Source organism: Balaenoptera physalus, assembly GCF_965194825.1.
Source record: "Balaenoptera physalus genome assembly, chromosome: 19".
In the NCBI taxonomy this organism is placed as follows: domain Eukaryota; kingdom Metazoa; phylum Chordata; class Mammalia; order Artiodactyla; family Balaenopteridae; genus Balaenoptera; species Balaenoptera physalus.
In genome coordinates, this window is record NC_138900.1 from 53,036,784 (window position 1) to 53,052,637 (window position 15,854).

General features: G+C 37.2%; 1 long non-coding RNA gene across 5 annotated transcripts in view; it reads left to right on the forward strand.

Annotated features, from left to right (window-relative positions):
• Positions 1 to 15,854, forward strand: part of LOC309648075 — a 314,368-nt gene that overhangs the window by 199,040 nt on the left and 99,474 nt on the right. For 2 of the 5 annotated variants that reach the window (XR_014256458.1, XR_014256459.1), the window contains exon 2: positions 1 to 3,524. This exon is cut by the window's left edge. This is a non-coding gene — a long non-coding RNA (uncharacterized lncRNA). Of the gene's footprint in view, positions 13,096 to 15,854 lie in introns of all 5 variants that reach the window. The other 3 variants (XR_014256456.1, XR_014256455.1, XR_014256457.1) reach the window with 3 other exon arrangements.

Sequence of the window (15,854 nt, forward strand, 5' to 3'; positions counted from 1 at the left end):
AAATAGACACAACTTTTTGAAAAAGGGTCAAAGATAATCCAGTGGAGAGACAATAGCCTTCTCAATACATGATGCTGGAACCAAATAAATAAATACCTTTACCCATGCTTTATATAATACAAACGTTAATTTTAAATGGGTATTGAAACAAAATAAAAATCTAATACTGTAAAAGTTTTTGAAGAAAGTATAAAATAAATATTTGTAACATTGGGCTAGGCAAAAGATTTTATAGAGGGGGAAGATTTTATAGCAGGGAAAGAAACCTGGACCATAAATGAAAAAGATAAGTTGGACTTTAGAAAAGTTGAAAACTTTTGCTATTGGAATGACAATGTCAAATAAGTGAAAAAATAAGCTATGGACAAATATTTGCAACCCATAATGAGATAAATTAATCTAAGTCAAACAAAAATGACACAGAAGATAGAATTAGTAGATGAAGGCATTAAAACAGCCACCACGGGCTTCCCTCGTGGCACAGTGGTTAGGAGTCCACCTGCCAGTGTAGGGGACACGGGTTCGAGCCCTGTTCTGGGAGGATCCCACATGCCACGGAGTAGCTAGGCCTGAGCACCACAGCTGCTGAACCTGCGCTCTGGAGCCCACGAGCCACAACTACTGAGCCCACGGGCTACAACTACTGCAACCCGTGCGCCTAGAGCCCATGCTCTGCAACAGGAGAGGCCACCACATTGGGAGGCCCGTGTACCGCAGCGAGGAGTAGCCCCCGCTCAACACAACTAGAGAAAGCCCACGCACAGCAATGAAGACCCAATGCAGCCAAAACTTAAAAAAACGAACAAGCAAACAAACAAACAAAACAGCCACCACAACTGAATTCCATATATTCAAGAACTTAGAAGACATCAGGAACATATTAAATGTGGATATGAAAGACAAAATAAAAAATACTCTAATTGAACTTGTAGAGACTAAAACTACCATGTCTGAGACGAAGAATACCGTGTCAGGAAGGGATTGACAGATTAAATATTTCAGAAGAAAGGATTAGTCAACTTCAAGACATATAAATAGAAATTATCCAAAATGACACACAGAAAGAAAAGTAACACAAAAATAATGGACAGAGCAACAGCGAGTTGTGGGACAACTTCATGTGGCCTGATATATGTGTAACTGAAGCCCTTGAAGGACAGATAGAAGGGGGACAAAAACTATATTCAAAGAACTAGCTGAAAATTTTCTAAATTTGGTGAAAATTATAAGCCAATGGCTCCAACTATCTCAATGAACTCCAAGCACAAGAAACATGAAGAAAACTACACTAAGGCAGATCATAATCAAATTGCTTAAAATCAGTAAAAAGTAGAACATTTTAAGAGTAGCTAGAGAAAAGAAGATACATTATGTACAGAGGAACAAAGATTAAAATGACAGCAGATTTCTTGTTGAAATTAATGCAAGCCAGAAGACAGTGGAGTAATATCTTTAAAGTATTGAAAGAAAAAAAAAGTTACACTGAAATTCTATAAACAACATAAATATCTTCCAAAAGCAAAAGTGAAATACAAACTTTTTCAGATATACAAAAGCTGAAATAATGCCTCATTAGCAGGCATGCACTACAGGAAAAATAAAATTAAAGGAAATTTTTCAGACAAATGGAAAATTATACCACATGAAGAAGATCCTTCGAAATGGTAATCATGTTGGTAAATTTTTTTAAACTTAAATGTATTTAAAAGCAATTGATATTTAAGGCAAAAGTAGTAACAAGATACTGTTTTTATAACACGTAACAGTAAAATCCAGAACACAGTAGCACAAAAGCTACCGAAGAAAATGGAGAAATGAAAGAATTATGATAAAAGGTTCTTATATGTGAAGTGGCATAACATTACATGAAGGTAGGCTATGATAAGTTAAAGTTGTATACTATAAACCCTAAAAAATAAAATGACATGCTAAAGATATATTTAATATGATAACAGAAGAGAGAAAATTGAATTATTGTTGCCAGATAATCTCTGCTATTTCTGGAACATATTATTCACATTTATAGAAGAGATTTCATTTCTGCAACACATCACCTTCAAAGTCCCCACCTACAGAGGACAGTCACTACTAAGTTACTCAATGATGCTGGTTAAGTGAGTCATCTTCCAGATCCTTCCAGGGTACATAGTAAGCAGGGGTCTGGTCTTATATAACATGTCCACTCCAAGATACCCACTTCTCTGCGGTTTTTATTACTTCCTGAATAATTTATATAACCACTTGTCATATCTCTACTTTGTTTAATGTGGGCTACCACTCTTCAGGTTTCCAAGAACTACCCCATCAGTGTATTAAAAACTGAGTGTTAGGGCCCTTATCAAAGCATTAAGTCTGAGTCATAGAAAAGTTACCCCATTAAAAACAGCTTTGTATTCCACTTCCCTGGTCCAGTGGCCTCAGAATCTACTCCCTGGAATAGTCTATAAGTTCCTACAGTACTTATTAGCCAGGTGCTACAGTCTCTGTTGGCATTCAATCTCTCTTCTCCCTTTGCAGGCTCAAGATTCCCACAGTGGGGCCATGCTGAGAATTAACACTACTATCACTCTGGTGCCCAGGAGGTGAAGTGAAGTCAAGTTCTGAGAAAGGAAACCATTATAAGCCACTTGCCTCATTTGAACCCTCTGCGTGGTCATCAAGGAAGGTGCAGTCTCATCCCCTAACAGGTAGAAGTGGGTCCCTTCCACAGGCCCAAAGGATTTAGGGTAATCTGAGTGTTCCAAATTCTTAACTGCATCAATCCTAATATCCCCAGCCCAAGGCTCAGGGTTCCACTTCTCTATCAGGGTCCTGACTTTGGCATAGAAAATTTGTCTGGGATGAGAAATCAACCTTCTCTTTGGCTCTGCCACTCATAATTAAGTCACATTCCTAATCATAAATCATGCTTGCCCTCTGATTTTTATTTCTCCTTTCAATTTGTGCTCAGTTGACCTAAGTCTGTCATTCTCTTTTTCAATAAATCAGTGGTGCTCAGCAATAATCACCCAGTTCCACAGTCCTAATACTTAACTTTCTCCATCATTGATCTGAAATGCCAGAGAAATTACACAGGCTGGTACATTTCCTTCCACCTGTATCACACCCCATTTACCAAAAGTGAAAGTCTTAATATTTGCACTACTGCAACCTGCCAGACTCTAGGACCTTTCCTAGACCATGCTTCTAATTATCAGTCCTGGTAGCAACTGTCCTAGGTAGGATTCCCTAAAGTCAGAGCCTTTATTGGGCAGAGCCCCAAAAGCATCTACAACAATAGCCAAGTATCCAGTAAAGATATGAAAGTGTGTTTATGCTCATTAGTTATGAAAATGGAAATTAAAACCCAATGAGATAACACACATGTTCCATATGTATCTGGAAAAAAATTATATTCTGCCATTGTTAGATGCATCATTCTAGTAGGTCCAGTTGGTAGCTGTTCTCATCTATATCTTTTCTGATTTTCAGTCATCTTGTTCCATCAATTACTGAGGAAGGAGTGTTAAAATCTTCAGTTTTCAGTAGGTACTTTTATTTCTTTATTTCTGTCATTTTTGTTTCATGTACTTTGAAGTTTTATTTTTTTGATGCATACACTTTTAGTACTGCAATGCATTCCTAGTGAATTGAATGTTTTATCATTATGAAAATATTTTTCTTTGTCCCTGGCAATACTCCTTGTTTTGAAGTTTACTTTGTGTGATGTTAATTGACTAATCGTGTTTCCATAATATATCTTGTTTCACTAAAGTATAGTTTTTAGTAATGCATACTTAGATGGTATTTTTATTAGGAAAAGCAGGTAACTGGAGAACCTAAAAATCAAGGCATTGGTTTTCTTCAGGTGGGGGTGAGCATGTGAGCAGGGAAGACATGATTGGAACATAGCACTTGGGATATTTTTCTGTCACTAGCACGATTTTATTTTTTCACCTGGATAGTGGTAACACAGGGGTCTGCTTTATAATAACTCACTAAACATATAATTATATTTGGTGCACTTTTACATGTTTTATAGTTCACAATGAAAAAACTTCAGAAACAAAAAAGAATGTTCATTATGTCATGCATGCAAAGAATATTTACAAAAATCCACATGCTTTGTCACAAAGAAAATCTCAATAGATGTCAAAAATGTGATATCATTCAGATTGTTTTCTCAGCAATACATAATCATATTCAAAATCAACCATAAAAAGTAATTTTAAAAACCCCATGTGGCTAGGATATATAATACAAGTAATGAGTTATAACCCATAGCATTAAATAAATATCCATGATACTACACTGATATTTAAAAAGTTAAATAAATTGGGATAAAAGGATAGCTTTTTGTTTTAGTAAAATCTCAATAAGTAATGCAGAAAGAATAATGGAAACAGAAAATCACCATAGCAAATACTACAGAAATAATTACTGCAGGCAGTAATCATCCATGGATGCTAAAATTGCTGGATCAAAGTATGCCAAGAAAGAGACTGTTTATCCTTTCCTTGCTTATTTTATCCCATCTCAAAGTATATTCCCTTCAAGATATGAATTAATTACAAAGCTAAAAATCATAACTTTACTATGGGGAATCCTGGCAGACACCATCTTAATAAGTTTTCAAAGTTATTAAAAGTATTGGGGAACTTCCCTGGTGGCCCAGTGGTAAAGAATCCGCCTTCCAATGCAGGGAACTCAGGTTCAATCCCTGGTCAGGGAACTAAGATCCCACAAGCTGCAGAGCAACTAAGCCCATGCACCACAACTACTGAGTTTGCGTGCCTCAACTAGAGAGCCTGTGTGCCACAAACTACAGACCCCACGCACTCTGGAACCCGCGTGCCACAACTACAGAGCCCACGCACCCTGGAGCCTGCATGCCACAACTAGAGAAGAGAAAACCCACACGCCACAACTAGAGAGAAGCCTGCGTGCTGCAACGAAAGATCCCACATGCCTCAACGCAGATCCCACATGCTGCAACTGAGACCTGATGCAGCCAAAATTAAATAAATAAATAATATTTTTTTAAAAAGTATTGGGACATTTTGACTTTGGGTACCTGCTGATATGATACACTCTCACTGTATGCTCTTGAGTTTAGCATCACCTTGGCAAAAATGTATGATCTCAGTCTAATCATGAGAAAACTTCAGACAATGTCAAATTGAGAGATGTTCTATAAGATAACTAATCAGTATTCTGAAGTATCAAGATCATGGGAAAACAAGGAAAGATTGAGAAACTGTCACAGATTGGTGAAGACTAAGGAGACATGATAACTTAAGGCAACCTCTTCTTCCTATACAGACACTTCAATAAGGGATTTGTCCCTACACTAAAACCATAACTACCTTTCATATCTAGTAGGAGATTCTCTATAAAATATACTAAGGTCTTCTCACGTACACAAGTGCCCTTCAACACTGTGAAAATATTCCTTTCTTTATCTATTGCTGCCTGTTCATGGACCATAAGCCCTTATGGCATGCCTTTTCCACTAATCAGAGGTAGTAGTCAGCCAGTTCATTGGTGGGGAGATCCTGCTGGATAAACATATGACACAGAGGTACAAGAAATTAATGATGACCACTCATCACAGACAACTTTGTTCTTCATTTATAAACCGTAATACTCAAAGATCACCATAATATGAGGAAAATCAGCAAAATGAATATGAAAGAATAAAACAAGAAAAAAGAATTACTGACCCCAGAGGAAATAAATGATACAAGAAACACAAACTTTTAAAACTGTAGTTTGAAGCAACCTAAATGTCCATCAGCAGAGGAACAGATAAAGAAGATGTGGTACATATATACAATGCAATATTACTCAGCCATAAAAAGGAATGAAATTGGGTCATTTGTAGAGATGTGGATGGACCTAGAGACTGTCATACAGAGTGAAGTAAGTCAGAAAGAGAAAAACAAATATCATATATTAACACATATGTGTAGAATCTGAAAAAATTGGTATAGACAATCTTATTTACAAAGCAGAAATAGAGACACAGATATAGAGAACAAACAAGCATATGGATACCAAGGGGGAAGGGGAAGTGGATGGGATGAATTGGGAGATTGGGATTGACATATATACACTACTGATACTCTGTATAAAATAGATAACTAATGAGAACCTACTGTATAGCACAGGGAACTCTACTCAGTGCTCTGTGGTGGCCTAAATGGGAAGGAAATACAAAAAAGAGGGGATATATGTATACATACAGCTGATTCACTTTGCTGTACAGTAGAAACTAACACAATATTGTGTTAGCAACTATACCCCAATAAAAATTTTTAAAAAAACAAACTGTAGTTTGACTTTTTAAATGCACTGAGAGAAGCTTTCATGCAAAGGAGAAATCAGAGCAGGAAAGAATTCTTTTTTTTTTTTTTAACATCTTTATTGGAGTATAATTGCTTTACAATGGTGTGTTAGTTTCTGCTGTATACAGGAAAGAATTCTTAAAGGTTAAAAAGCATGACACTCAAAACAGAAAATTCGATAGAATTGATTAAATGACATGACACTGACTGAATTAGTAATGTGAAAGGAAACCTCCCATAACATAGAGCAAAAGACATATAAACAGAGAAGCGTTGAGATGTAGTATCAATGTTTATCTCATCGTTAGTTTCCTTTATTTTAGAGTATTCCTTTTAGTCATTTCAATTTGGAAAAGGCATCTCATACTGTTTTTCCACTGTGAACCCAGAAGTCACAAACTTATAAACATAAAAAATATTCAAAATGTTTAAACTGACGTATAAAGTAGCTTTTCTATAGCCACCAAGTCTATGTATTTACATTGTTCGCATTGCCTTTTTCCAAAACTGAATGTTTATTATTTACTTAGAAATTAACAAATTATTGTTGTAAGACAATGAGGCTTATACATATGTGAAAAGATAAAGTATACCCCATCCCTACTATCCTCATTGCCACTCTCTGAGAGGTAACCATTGTTGACAGCTTTCTGAATATTCAAGTTTTCTATGTATGTACAACTACATAAGCAAAATGTTGAACAAAAATGGGATCCTACTTATTTTTCAGCATCTTGCGTTTTTTATGCAATATCAAATCATTGGATTATTTTCTTGTTTATGTCTACATATCTGTTTCATTTTTAACAGCTACATAGAATTCAGCACTAGGAATACATAAAATGTTTTTTATTATTTCTTTATTTCTTTATTTTTATTAATTAATTTTTTTTTTTTGGCTGCATTGGGTCTTCCTTGCTGTGCATGGGCTTCTTCTCTAGTTGCGGTGAGAGGAGGCTACTCTTTGTTGTGGTGCGTGGGCTTCTCACTGCGGTAGCCTCTCTTGTTGCGAAGCATGGGCTCTAGGTGCGCAGGCTTCAGTAGTAGTTCAGAGCCATGCGGAGCATGGGCTCTAGGTGTGCAGGCTTCAGTAGTTGTGGCACGTGGGCTCAGTAGTTGTGGCTCATGGGCTCTAGAGTGCAGGCTCAGTAGTTGTGGCACACAGGCTTTGTTGCTCCATGGCATGTGGGATCTTCCCATACCAGGGCTCAAACCCGTGTCCCCTGCATTGGCAGGCGGATTCTTAACCACTGTGCCATGGGGGAAGTCCTATTTCTCTTTTTTAATTGAAGTATAGTTGATTTACAATATTATATTAGTTACAAGTGTACAGCATAGAGATTCAGTATTTTTATAGTTTATACTCCATTAAAGGTTATTACAAGATAATGGCTATAATTCCCTATGTTATAGAATATATTCTTGTTGCTTATGTATTTTATTTTATTTTTATTTATTTATATATTTTTTTGGCTGCATTGGTTCTCCATTGATGTGTGCAGGCTTTCTCTAGTTGCGGCGAACAGGGGCTACTCTTCATTGTGGTGCGCGGGCTTCTCATAGTGTGGCTTCTCTTGTTGCAGAGCACGGGCTCTAGGCATGCAGGCTTCCGTAGTTGTGGCTTGCGGGCTCTAGAGCGCAGGCTCAGTAGTTGTGTCACACTGGCTTAGTTGTTCCGTGGCATGTGGGATCTTCCCGAACTAGGGCTCGAACCCATGTCCCCTGCATTGGCAGGCGGATTCTTAACCACTGCGCCACCAGGGAAGTCCCTAAGGATTTTATATATAGTAGTTTGTTTCTCTTAATCCCGTACCCTTAGTGTGCCCCTCCCTGCTTCCCTCTCCCCACTGGTAACCACTAATTTGTTTTCTATATCAGCGAGTCTGTTCCTGTTTTGCTGTATACCATCATTTGTATTATTTTTTAGTTCCACATATAAGTGATATCATACAGTATTTTTCTTTCTCTGATTTATTTCACTAAGCAGAATATTCTCTAGGTCTATTCACATTGCTACAAATGGCAGAATTTCATTCTTTTTTTATGGCCGAGTAATATTCCATTGTGTATATATACCACATCTTCTTTATCCATTCTTCTGTTGATGGATGCATGAGTTGCTTCCATATCTTTACTACTGTAAATAGTGCTTCTATGAACATTGGGTGCATGTATCTTTTTGAATCAGTGTTTTCATATTTTCTGGATATATACCCAGGAGTGGAATTGCTGGGTCATATGGTAGTTCTACTTTTAGTTTTTTGAGGAACCTCAATACTGTTTTCCATAGTGGCTGCATTGATTTACACTCCCACCTAAATGCACAAGGGTTCCCTTTTCTCCACATCCTCACTAACGTTTGTTATTTGTAGACTTTTTGATGATAGCCATTCTGATATATGTGAGGTGATACCTCATTGTGGTTTTGATTTGCATTTCTCTAATAATTAGTGATGTGATTTACATTTCTCTAATAATTAGTGATGTTGAGCATCTTTTCACGTGTTTGTTGGCCATCTGTATGTCTTCTCTGAAGAAATGTCTCTTTAGATCGTCTGCATATTTTTTGATTGGGTTATTTCTCTTTTTTTTTGTTATTGAGTTGTATGAGCTGTTTGTATATTTTGGAAATTAAGCCCTTGTCAGCTGCATCATTTGAAAATATTTTCTCCCAGTCCGTAGGTTGTCTTTTCATTTTGTCTGTGGTTTCCTTTGCTGTGCAAAAGCTTTTAAGTTTAATTAGGTCCCATTTGTTTATTTTTCCTTTTATTTCGTTTGCTTTTACAGACAGATCCCAAAAAATATTGCTACGATTTATGTCATTTATGTCAAGGAATATTCTGCCTTTGTTCTCTTCTAGGAGTTTCATGGTTACAGGTCTTACATTAAGGCCTTTAATCCATTTGAGTTTTCTTTTATAGGGTGTGAGGAAATGTTCTAATTGCATTGTTTTACGTATAACTTTCCAGTTTTCCCAGCACCGCTTATTGAAGAGACTATCTTTTCTCCATTTTTATAGTCTTGCCTGTTTATCATAGATTAATTGACCATAGGTGTGTGAGCTTATTTATGGGCCTTCTGTTCTGTTCCATTGATCTTTGTGTCTGTTTTTGTGCCAGTACTTTGCTGTTTTTGATTACTGTAGCTTTGTAGAGTAGTTTGAAGACAGGGAGCATGATACCTCCAGCTTTGTTCTTTTATTTCATGATTGCTTTGGCAATTCAGGGTCTTTTCCTTGGTTCCACATGAATTTTGGTGTTATTTTTTCTAGTTCTGTGAAATACGTCATGGGTGTTTTGATAAGGATTGCATTAAGTCTGTTGCTTTGGTTAGTATGGCTATTTTAACAATATCAATTCTTCCAATCCAAGAGCATGGAATATCTTTCCATTTCTTTGTATCATTTTCAATTTCCTTCGTCAGTGTTCTATAGTTTTCAGCATAAAGGTCTTTCACCTCCTTGATTAAGTTTCTTGCTAGGTGGGACTTCCCTGGTGGCACAGTGGTTAAGAATCCACCTGCCAATGCAGGGTACATGGGTTTCAGCCCCGGTCTGGGAAGATCCCACATGCCGCGGAACAACTAAGCCTGTGTGCCACAACTACTGAGCCTGTGCTCTAGCGCCCAAGAGCCACAACTATTGAGCCTGCGTGCCACAACTACTGAAGCCTGCGTGCCTAGAGCCCATGCTCCAGAAAAGAGAAGCCACCACAATGAGAAGCCCGCGCACCGCAACAAAGAGTAGCCCCTGCGAATCACAACTAGAGAAAGCCCATGCGCAGCAATGAAGACCCAATGCAGCCAAAAATAAATTAATTAATTTTTTTAAAAAAGATTCTTCCTAGGCATTTTATTCTTTTTGATATGATTTTAAATGGGACTTTTTTTTAACTTTCTCTTTCTGATAGTTCATTATTCGTATATAGAAAAGCAACAGATTTTTGTATATTAATCTTATATCCTGCAACTTTGCTGAATTCATTTATTAGTTCTAATAGTTTTGGGGTAGAGAATTTAGGGTTTTCTGTATAAAGTATCATGTTATCTGCAAATAGTGAGAGTTTTACTTTTTCCCCTCAATTTAGATGTCTTTCATTTCTTTTTCTTGTCTGATTGCTCATAAAAATGAGATCAGAAATACTTGAAAAAGAAATGAAGGACACAATAGCAAAGATCAATAAAACTAAAAGCTGGTTCTTTGAGAAGATAAACAAAATTGATAAACCATTAGCCAGACTCATGAAGAAAAAGAAAAAACTCAAATCAACAGGATTAGAAATGAATAAGGAGAAGTAACAAATGACACTGCAGAAATACAAAGGATCATGAGAGATTACTACAAGCAACTATATGCCAATAAAATGGCAAACCTGGAAGAAAATGGACAAATTCTTAGAAAAGCACAAGCTTCCAAGACTGAACTAGGAAGAAATAGAAAATATGAACAGACCAATCACAAGCACTGAAAATGAAACTGTGATTAAAAATCTTCCAGCAAACAAAAGCCCAGGACCAGATGGCTTCACAGGCGAATTCTATCAAACATTTAGAGAAGAGCTAACACCTATCCTTCTCAAACTCTTCAAAATATAGCAGAGAGAGGAACACTCCCAAACTCATTCTACAAGGCCACCATCACCCTGATACCAAAACCAGACAAAGATGTCACAAAAAAAAGAAAACTACAGGCCAATATCTCTGATGAACATAGATGCAAAAATCCTCAACAAAATACTAGCAAACAGAATCCAACAACACATTAAAAATATCATACACCATGATCAAGTGGGGTTTCTCCCACGAATGCAAGGATTCTTCAGTATATGCAAATCAATCAATGTGATACACCATATTAACAAATTGAAGGATAAAAACCATATGATCATCTCAATAGATGCAGAAAAAGCTTTCGACAAAATTCAACACCCACTTATGATAAAAACCCTCCAGAAAAGGCATAGAGGGAACTCACCTCCACATAATAAAGGCCATACATGACAAACCCACAGGAAACATCATTCTCAATGGTGAAAAACTGAAACCATTTCCACTAAGATCAGGAACAAGACAAGGTTGCCCACTCTCACCACTATTATTCAACATAGTTTTGGAAGTTTTGGCCATAGCAATCAGAGAACAAAAAGAAATAAAAGAAATCCAAATCGGAAAAGGAGAAGTAAAACTGTCACTGTTTGCAGATGACATGATACTATACATAGAGAATCCTAAAGACGCTACCAGAAAAATACTAGAGCTAATCAATGAATTTGGTAAAGTAGCAGGATACAAAATTAATGCAAGTACTCTCTTGCATTCCTATACACTAATGATGAAAAATCTGAAAGAGAAATTAAGGAAACACTCCCATTTACCACTGCAACAAAAGAATAAAATACCTAGGAATAAACCTACCTAATGAGACAAAAGGCCTGTATGCAGAAAACTATAAGACATTGATGAAAGAAATTAAAGATGATACAAACAGATGGAGAGATATACCATGTTCTTGGATTGGAAGGATCAACATTGTGAAAATGACTATATTACCCAAAGCAATCCACAGATTCAATGCAATCCCTGTCAAACTACCAATGGCATATTTCAGAGAACTAGAACCAAAAACTTCACAATTTGTATGGAAACACAAAAGACCCCGAATAGCCAAAGCAATCTTGAGTAAGAAAAATGGAACTGTAGGAATCAGACTCCCTGACTTCAGAGTATACTACAAAGCTACAGTAATCAAGACAGTATGGTACTGGCACAAAAACAGAAATATAGATCAATGGAACAGGATAGAAAGCCCAGAAGTAAACCCACGCACATATGGTCACCTTATTTTTGATAAAGGAGGCAAGAATATACAATGGAAAAAAAACAGCCTCTTCAATAAGTGGTGCTGGGGAAACTGCACAGCTACATGTAAAAGAATGCAATTAGAACACTCCCTAACACCATACACAAAAATAAACTCAAAATGGATTTAAGACCTAAATGTAAGGCCAGACACTATAAAACTCTTCGAGGAAAACATAGGCAGAACACTCTATGACATAAATCCCAGCAAGGTCCTTTTTGACCCACCTCCTAGAGAAATGGAAATAAAAACAAAAATAAACAAGATGAAAAGACAACCCTCAGAATGGGAGAAAATATTTGCCAATGAAGCAACTGACAAAGGATTAATGTCCAAAATTATACAAGCAGCTCTTGCAGCTCAATATCAAAAAAACAAACAACCCAATCCAAACATGGGCAGAAGACCTAAATAGACATTTCTCCAAAGAAGATATACAGATTGCCAACAAACACATGAAAGGATGCTCAACATCACTAATTATTAGAGAAATGCAAATCAAAACTACAATGAGGTATCACCTCACACCAGTTAGGATGCACATCATCAGAAAATCTACAAACAGCAGATGCTGGAGAGGGTGTGGAGAAAAGGGAACCCTCCTGCACTGTTTGTGGGAATGTAGATTGATACAGTCACTATGGAGAACAGTATGGAGGTTCCTTAGAAAACTACAAATAGAACTACCATATGACCCAGCAATCCCACTATTGGGCATATACCCTGAGAAAACCATAATTCAAAAAAGTCATGTACCACAATGTTCATTGCAGCTCTATTTACAATAGCCAGGACGTGGAAGCCACCTAAGTGTCCATCGACAGATGACTGGAAAAAGAAGATGTGGCACATATATACAATGTAATATTACTCAACCATAAAAAGAAATTAAATTGAGTTTTTTGTAGTGAGGTGGATGATGGACCTAGAGTCTTCCATACAGAGTGAAGTAAGTCAGAAAGAGAAAAACAAATACCATATGCTAACACATATATATGGAATCTAAAAAAAAAAAAAATGGTTCTGAAGAACCTAGGTGCAGGACAGTAAAAAAGACGCAGATGTAGAAAATGGGCTTGAGGACACAGGGAGGGGGAAGGGTAAGCTGGGACAAAGTGAGAGAGTGGCATGGACATATATACACTACCAAATATAAAATAGATAGCTAGTGGGAAGCAACCACATAGCACAGGGAGATCAGCTCTGTGCTTTGTGACCGCCTAGAGGGGTGGGATAGGGAGGGTGGGAGGGAGACACAAGAGGGAGGGGTTATGGGGATATATGTATACATATAGCTGATTCACTTTTTTATACAGCAGAAACTAACACAACATTGTAAAGCAATTATACTCCAATAAAGATGTTAAAAAAAAAAAAAGTTGAGGAAAAAATATAAAGTCATTATTGATAGGTGTATACTTTGCCATTATATTACTTGTTTTCCGGTTGTTTTTGTAGTTCTCTGTTTAATTCTTCTTCTTTTTGTTTATTCCCTTGTGGTTTGATGATTTTCTTTAGTAGTATGTTTGTGTTCCTTTCTTTTTAGTTTTTGTGTATTTGTTGTAGGTTTTTGATTTGTGGTTACCATGGGGTTCATATATGTTGACCTATATCTAGTTGTCTTAAACTGGTAGTTCAAATACATTCTAAAAGATCTATATTTTTTACTACCCCCCCATTTTGTGTTTTCTGTGTCATATATTACATCTTCATGCTATCCCTTAACTATTTATCGTAGTTATACTTGCTTTTACTATTTTTTGTCTTTTAATCTTCATACTGGGTTATTTAAGTGGTTGGATCTCAGTGCTTACTATATATTTGCCTTTCCTAGTGGGAATATCCCTTATAGATTCTTACTTCTTTTCCGCTTAGAGAAGACCCTTTAACATTCCTTTTAGTGTAGGTTTAGCATTGATGAACTCTTAGTTTTTACTTCTCAGGGAAGTTGTTTATCTTTTCTTCTTTTCTAAATGATAATCTTGCTGGGTAGAGAATCCTAGGTTGCAGGTTTTTCCCTTTCAGCACTTTGAATATATCTTGCCACTCCTTTCTGTCCTGCAAAGTTTCTGCAGAGAAATCAGCTGATAGACTTATGTGGATTCCTTTGTTTATGACTCTTTTTCTCTTGCTGCCTTTAGAATTCTCTCTTTATCTTTAACTTTGCCATTTTAATTATGATATGCCTTGGTATGGAGCTGTTTGGGTTTATCTTTTTTGGACCTTCTGTGCTTCCATATCTGGATATCTGTTTCTTTCTGCAGTTTTGAGAACGTTTCAGCCATAATTTTCTCAAATACGTTTTTTGTTCCACTTCTCTCTCTCTTCTCTTTCTGAGGCCCCTATAATGCAAATGTTAGTATGCTTAATATTATCCCAGAGATCTCTGAAATTGTTTTCATTTTTTTAAGTTTGTGTTTCTTTTTGCTGTTCTGATTGGGTGGTTTCCATTATTCTATCTTCCAGATCATTTACACATTCTTCTCTATCACTTAGTCTGCTATTCATTCCTTCTAGCATGTTGTTTATTTCAGCTATTGAATTCTTCATTTCTGATTAGGTCTTTTTAATATTTTCTGTTCCTTGTTAAGTGTTTACCATGTACATCAATTTTTTTCCCTATTCAGTTAACATTTTTATTACCAATGCTTTGAATTCTTTAACTGGTAAATTGTTTATTCTGTTTCATTATTTATTCAGGTATTTTCTCTTGCTTTTTCAATTGAAAGTAGTTCCTCTGCCCTTTTATTTTGCCTAACTTTCTCTGCTTCTGTGAATTTAGGTGAAACAGCTATCTATTGTGGTCTTGAAGGGGTGATCTTGTGTGAGAGTATCCCTATACAGACTGTGTGTGCCTAATGCCTATGGTGGGCAAGCTGGATCTGACGTGGATGCAAGTCACATCTTTCCTCAGGGTGTGCTGACAGCTCTCACCTTGGTCGGGGGTGGAGCTAGAGATGGAAGGGCTAGAGCTGAAGCGAGGTGTAAGACAGGACTTCCCCTCTGCTCAGTGGCCATCACCGCCCCATCAAGGGTGAGGTCTAATCCCAAATTGCTGAAGCAGAATCCCTACGGGTTGGGCCAAGCTGGCTCTCTTCCCTTTAAGTGTGTGTTTTTCCCTCTCCCTGCACCAAGACCCTTGCTCCAGAGGAGGGTAGTGCTGAAACAAGGAGGTCCAATGTGGGCTCTCACCTTGTGTTGGCCACAGATAGAAATCTGATGTGTTGCCTGTGCAGTTACCCATAGCTCCACTCAGACACAGCCTCAGGTGCAAGTCCACTTTATCCTTCACAGCAGATCACTCTGCCCCTAGCCTCTGCCATCCCTGACCTGTGGTGGAATCTCTCTACAGGGCAGGTGGGACCCACATGGCTTCTTGGCGTGTATGGGGGTGTTGTTGAGCTGTGGTGGAACAGCTGCCATCAGAGACCAAGGCTGTTTCTGAGGCGCTGCTTGAGGAAGGGCCAACAGTGACCTGTTCAACTACACCCTGGCTGTTAACACCCAAGTTATTCTCAGGGGTGTATTTCACATTCAGCTATTTTTTAGTGTTATTAAGGATGTTGGAGTGCAAACCCATTTTAACCTACCAGTTTCTCTTTGCATTGTTGTAACATGGTTTGGGTTAAGACTGAAATTAGCATTCAAAATTGCTTTTTTGTGTGCTGAAC